At 46.7% G+C, this 6,351-nt stretch overlaps 1 protein-coding gene across 2 annotated transcripts in view; it reads left to right on the top strand.

Moving 5' to 3' along the window:
• The first annotated feature begins 4,306 nt into the window (after positions 1-4,306).
• The window catches only part of gmcl1 (germ cell-less, spermatogenesis associated 1), a 37,355-nt gene continuing 35,310 nt past the window's right edge, over positions 4,307-6,351 (top strand). Inside the window, exon 1 of one of the 2 annotated variants that reach the window (XM_012966752.3) lies at positions 4,307-4,634. The gene's annotated coding sequence lies outside the window, so the exon portion shown is untranslated. The remainder of the gene's footprint in view (positions 4,635-6,351) is intronic. The other variant, XM_012966753.3, reaches the window with a different exon arrangement.

Here is a 6,351-nt window from a genome sequence, read left to right as displayed (position 1 = left end):
GGATGTTTCTTGTTTCTTAAAATCCTATAGGAATGAATAGAAAGTGGGTGTTTTTTCTATGGTGATCTCTAATCTCTCATTTTGATTAATCTGCCCCATAGCTTTCTGCAGAGAAATGCTATCCAACTGGACTTATTATTATCAGAATGGTCCAGACAGATAGCAAAGCTAAATGACATATCTAGCTGCTTGTGCACAATGGGTTTTTGCCTGTGGTTTTTAAAATGACTTTTTCAGCATTGTGCTGAAATTAAAACAGCTGCTGGCCACATTCTCTCCTCTATGCAGTGGGAGCCAGTCAAATTATTGGTGGTGCCCATCACAGTTGATCCTCTGGATCCACTTCTAGAAAAATCTTGAATAGGACTACCCAAGAAATGATTTGCTGGATTCTAGGAGTCAGGCAATATCTCACCTTTTATAGAGTTTGTGGGGGAAAAAAAGCATTGATTTATATGGTACCTTGGCAAATCTGAGCTGAAGAGGTTGATCTCCTCTCAAAAACTGATTGGATTCTGAAATCTCAATTTGCAAAAAATTTCTCCCTTACCATCTATTACATAAAAAACATGCCTCTATTTAAAAACCAACATGGAGCCTGAATGGGCCGATTTGGGACAATCTCAAATTGCACATGCTCCTGCAAGCTTTGTGTTGGCGAAAAGACATAAGGAGAAACATAAGCAGCAGTAGATGGCACCTTAAACTCTTAACTGCTCTGCATTTTTTGCCTCAGGTTTTCACATAGGGGCACTTTTCTATGTAATAGACTGTGCAATATGGAAGGCAGATGGGGCTTTTGTTGGTAGGGGGTTTAGTTCTCCTTTAAAAGCTTTGGCAACATTTAAGTGGACCTACCACCGTCCAATTATATCATAAAAAACCAAGTTTGTTTGACATGATCTGTTGTTCATAAAGCCATACTGATTTCTTCTTACAAGAGCATACAGGGATCCAAATCTGTGCCTGCCTACAAAACGCAGGTGGAAAGAAGCAGACCATACACCCAGTGTGCCCTCACACTGGGTTGTAAATGGAATGTTATTTTTATAGCACTGTTCTTATTAAGTTTGAATTAGGCATACATCACTTGAATATGGCAAATGCTGAATTCTATGTACTTGATATTAAGACTTGCCTTGGCATTTACAGCCTCCTTGTATTATTAGCGAGCTTTTTCAGTGTGGAAAGAAATGACATGAATAATTGTCAGTATACAAGCCCAATGCAATGTGCTTAATGGGATTAATAAACAAGTAGGCTGCATATGCAGCTGGCAGAGAAGTCTTGCAGAAATGTAGGAAACTCGTGTATTTAGAGGAAAATTGGAAAGAATAAATAGGAACATAATTGCTGCTGATGATGTTTACAGTAATTTAGCATTTCATGTAATTGTGCAACCTTTTAGAATCTTTTTTTGCATTGAAATTCAGTCACGAAAACTTCCAAAACGTGAGATTAAGGGTTTAAAAAAAACTGAACAACTAAAAAATGTCCCAGAATATTCTCATCTACTTTATATATTTTTTTATCTGAACTTGAAAATAAAGTAAGAACGAGTGCACTAACCAAAGGCAGATGTGGACAAAGCAAGGGAACTGTCTCCCACTTCCTTATTGTTGCTTAAACGGTAGGCAGAGATACGCAGTGAGTGTCCGTCTCCCGAAAACAACCCAAATCGACTTAAGTTTTCTGCCCCAATGAAACACATGGGCACTGATGCTCCTTAGATAGGCAAATTAAAGCATTAACAGGACAAAAGTAATTCAAATTTTAATCAAGTAAACTTAGGGTGAAGACACATGAGGCTACTAGCTGCTAATTTTTCATTGCTACTTAACTCCAGAAAATACTCTGCTATAGACAATACTGAAAATTGTCTCTGCTAAAACATATGTATGTATGTAAATCTTTATTTATAAAGCGCTACTTATGTACGCAGCCCTGTACAGTAGAATACATTAATACAAACGGGATTATTAAGATAATAGATAAATACAAATACAACAATAAATACAGATAGATACAAGATAAATACAGTTGCAATAAGTTAAGAGTCAAAGACACAAGAGGATAGAGGTCCCTGCCCCGTAGAGCTTACAATCTATATGGGAGGGTAACTTACAGACACAAATAGGCAAAAGTGCTGTAGGTCACAGTGGGTGACACTACAATATAAGTGCTGATTCCCAGATCAGGTGCTGGGTGAGTGCTCCAAAAGGTAGTCTTTAAGTTTAGTTTTAAAAAGACTGAGGGAGGATTCTCTCTGGAGGAAATCAGGGAGGGCATTCCAAATGTAAGGGGCAGCAAGGCCGAAAGGTTTAAGGTGGGAAACAGCAGTAGTAGTGGGGGGCGCAACCAAACGATTGCTCTGCGAGGAACAAAAGGAGTCGGCCAGGAACATACGGAGACACAAGAGAAGAGATGTAGTGAGGAGTAGAGGAATGGAGGGCTTTGAAGGTTAAGAGAAGGAGTTTGTAAGATATTCTTTATTTAATAGGAAGCCACGATAAGGACTTTAGCAGGGCAAGGGCCTGAACTCTCCTGGATGAGAAGAGGAGAATTCTGGCAGTAGTATTTAAAATAGACTGTAGGGGGGAAAGATTGGAGTTAGGGAGGCCGGTTAGTAGCAGGTTACAGTAGTCAAGTCGGGATAGGATGAGTGCGTGCATGAGCAGCCTAGCTGTTGCAGTAGAAAGAAAGGGATGGATTTTGGCAATATTGCGTAAGAAAAAGTGACAGGTTTTGACAGTGGTTTTAATGTGGTCAGAGAAGGAGAGGCTGGAGTCAAAGATCACCCCCAAACAACGCGCTGAATCAACAGGGTTGATGAGGGTGCCATCAATTGAGATAGAAAAGGGGGGGGTAGGACCAGGCTTAGGCGGAAAGATCATTAGTTTTTGTTAGGTTCAATTTGAGGTGGCGTCCAAGAGATGGTATTCACATGGTATTCTGGATCCCAGATAATTGGATGCTAAGGGTCTCCATGCTGTTTAATTGCATGGATTTGTTGGGGCAAAATATAATCTTATTTGGGTGTCACAGTGCTGGATTATTCTGGGGCTATAGTTGAGGGCCACAGTGTCTTTTTATACAGGCAAAGTGGTGACATATGTTGGAGGTTGTTAGCAGTACTGCTTTGAACAGAGCAAAGTGTGTCATAATAAAACCAAACTTCCAGAGCAGGACCACCTTAGATAGTGGGAAGGACGCTGGGGGGGAGCTGGAGGATGCTGAGGGGGAGGAGCTGGAGGACAAGGGAGGGGGTTAACTGGAGGATGCTGGGGAGATGCTGGCTACTAATGTTTTAGGGGGCCCTGGCTACCTATGTCTGTGTGTCCTTTTTACTGATGGGAGGGGCCATTGGGGGGCAGGGTGTGGATGGCCCAGAAAATTTTGTTGTGAGGGGCCCCGTGATTTCTGATGGCGGCCCTGGTTGCGCGTGGGTTCTACAATGGCTGGTTAGGGTTGCGTGTGGGTTCTACAATAGCAGTTTAGGGTTGTGTGTGGGTTCTACAATGGCGGGTTAGGGTTGCGTGTGGGTTCTACAATAGCGGGTTAGGGTTGCGTGTGGGTTCTACAATGGCGGGTTAGGGTTGCGTGTGGGTTCTACAATGGCGGGTTAGGGTTGCGTGTGGGTTCTACAATGGCGGATTAGGGTTGCGTGTGGGTTCTACAATGGCGGGTTAGGGTTGCGTGTGGGTTCTACAATGGCGGGTTAGGGTTGCGTGTGGGTTCTACAATGGCGGGTTAGGGTTGCGTGTGGGTTCTACAATGGCGAGTTAGGGTTGCGTGTGGGTTCTACAATGGCGGGTTAGGGTTGCGTGTGGGTTCTACAATGGCGGGTTAGGGTTGTGTGAAGGTTAAGGTTTTGTGGATTAGGGTTGGGTGCGGGTTGAGTTTTTCCTGATCTGTACAATACTACACTGCAACTAAAATAGGAATGGCTTCCATGGCTCCAACTGTTAAAGTATACACCAAGCATACAAAAATGAAACCAAAAGGATAAACCCTGCTATACTGAGTTTATACTCTAACAATGACACCAGTTCCATGTTCAGCTAATGCATAGCATGCTGTACTAAGCAAGAGTGCAAGTATTAATACTGGTAATTTGGCAGTAATTTAATTCTGGCCATAATATCATGTTTGTGCTACGCAGTTTGCCATTTTTAATAACTATCCTGGAGATTCCTTTGCGGCTATGCATGCAAGCCATGTACAGCAGCGTTACAGACAGAAGTTCCTTGGCGTAGTGAGAAGTCGCCTCATGTATTAGTAGGAGGGGCCGACCCATGCCCCGCCCATACACAGTTTCCAAAACTAGAGCTTACGCTGGGGCTAAGTGAGGACGAGCGCACTAACCAAAGGCAGATGTGGACAAAGCAAGAGAACTGTCTCTCACTTCCTTATTGACGCTAAAACGGTAGGCGGAGATTCGCGGCGTGTGTCCGCCTCCCGAAAACAAACCGAAGCGACTTCAGAAGTTTTCCGGAAGTAGCCGAAGGTTGAGGGGACTCGGGACCGGATGGGAAGCTGAAAAGAGACAAACGTCTGAGAGAATGGACCAAGAGGGGGCTAAGGGAACACTGGAAAGGAGACCTGTGCCAATGGAGATGTGACAGCACCTTAAGGTATATTAATAGCCTGAGAGTGAAACAAGCAGCCGGCAGTTTGTGTAACAGTAGTGACCAGGTGACACTGTACTTAAAGTGGAATAATCCATGATTCAAAAGTAACGTATGTAGTGGAACTATATGTGAATACAAAAGCAATTAAAATTAGCAGCTTGGGTAGGCGTGGCTTCACCTACCTTACGTCATCCCTACAACACCCATAGCTCCGCCCCTCAACTTTCAAATATCCTTCTTGCCGCATTCACATGTTCCCTATTCCTGCCGGGCACTGAGTCTTTATCTACATTACATTAACATTTATTTATAAAGCGCCAACATATTCCGCAGCGCTGTACAATAAGTGGGTTACATACATTGGACATACAGAGTAACATATAAAGCAATCAATAACCGATACAAGAGGTGAAGAGGGCTCTGCCCAAAAGAGCTTACAATCTACCTGCCTGTACATTAGTGTAGCACAGAGATCAGTGGTGCAGCGGGGATACAGAGCTTGCTTGGGGCGGGAGTATAAAGTTGTACGGGTAGAAGGGAGGTTGGCCACCATAATCCCACGGGAATGGCACAGTGCGCTCCCGTACTGCCCCACTCTGTCAGTGTGCCTCCTCCCATGCCCCACTCTGTCAGTGTGCTTCCTCCCATGCCCCACTCTGTCAGTGTGCTTCCTCCCATGCCCCACTCTGTCAGTGTGCCTCCTCCCATGCCCCACTCTGTCAGTGTGCCTCCTCCCATGCCCCACTCTGTCAGTGTGCCTCCTCCCATGCCCCACTCTGTCAGTGTGCCTCCTCCCATGCCCCACTCTGTCAGTGTGCCTCCTCCCATGCCCCACTCTGTCAGTGTGCCTCCTCCCATGCCCCACTCTGTCAGTGTGCTTCCTCCCATGCCCCACTCTGTCAGTGTGCCTCCTCCCATGCCCCACTCTGTCAGTGTGCTTCCTCCCATGCCCCACTCTGTCAGTGTGCCTCCTCCCATGCCCCACTCTGTCAGTGTGCCTCCTCCCATGCCCCACTCTGTCAGTGTGCCTCCTCCCATGCCCCACTCTGTCAGTGTGCCTCCTCCCATGCCCCACTCTGTCAGTGTGCCTCCTCCCATGCCCCACTCTGTCAGTGTGCTTCCTCCCATGCCCCACTCTGTCAGTGTGCTTCCTCCCATGCCCCACTCTGTCAGTGTGCTTCCTCCCATGCCCCACTCTGTCAGTGTGCTTCCTCCCATGCCCCACTCTGTCAGTGTGCCTCCTCCCATGCCCCACTCTGTCAGTGTGCTTCCTCCCATGCCCCACTCTGTCAGTGTGCCTCCTCCCATGCCCCACTCTGTCAGTGTGCCTCTTCCCATGCCCCACTCTGTCAGTGTGCCTCCTCCCATGCCCCACTCTGTCAGTGTGCTTCCTCCCATGCCCCACTCTGTCAGTGTGCTTCCTCCCATGCCCCACTCTGTCAGTGTGCCTCCTCCCATGCCCCACTCTGTCAGTGTGCTTCCTCCCATGCCCCACTCTGTCAGTGTGCTTCCTCCCATGCCCCACTCTGTCAGTGTGCTTCCTCCCATGCCCCACTCTGTCAGTGTGCTTCCTCCCATGCCCCACTCTGTCAGTGTGCCTCCTCCCATGCCCCACTCTGTCAGTGTGCTTCCTCCCATGCCCCACTCTGTCAGTGTGCCTCCTCCCATGCCCCACTCTGTCAGTGTGCCTCTTCCCATGCCCCACTCTGTCAGTGTGCCT

Source organism: Xenopus tropicalis, chromosome 3 (genome assembly GCF_000004195.4).
Source record: "Xenopus tropicalis strain Nigerian chromosome 3, UCB_Xtro_10.0, whole genome shotgun sequence".
NCBI classification, from domain to species: Eukaryota; Metazoa; Chordata; class Amphibia; order Anura; family Pipidae; genus Xenopus; species Xenopus tropicalis.
This window is presented reverse-complemented; position numbering and strand designations above follow the sequence as displayed.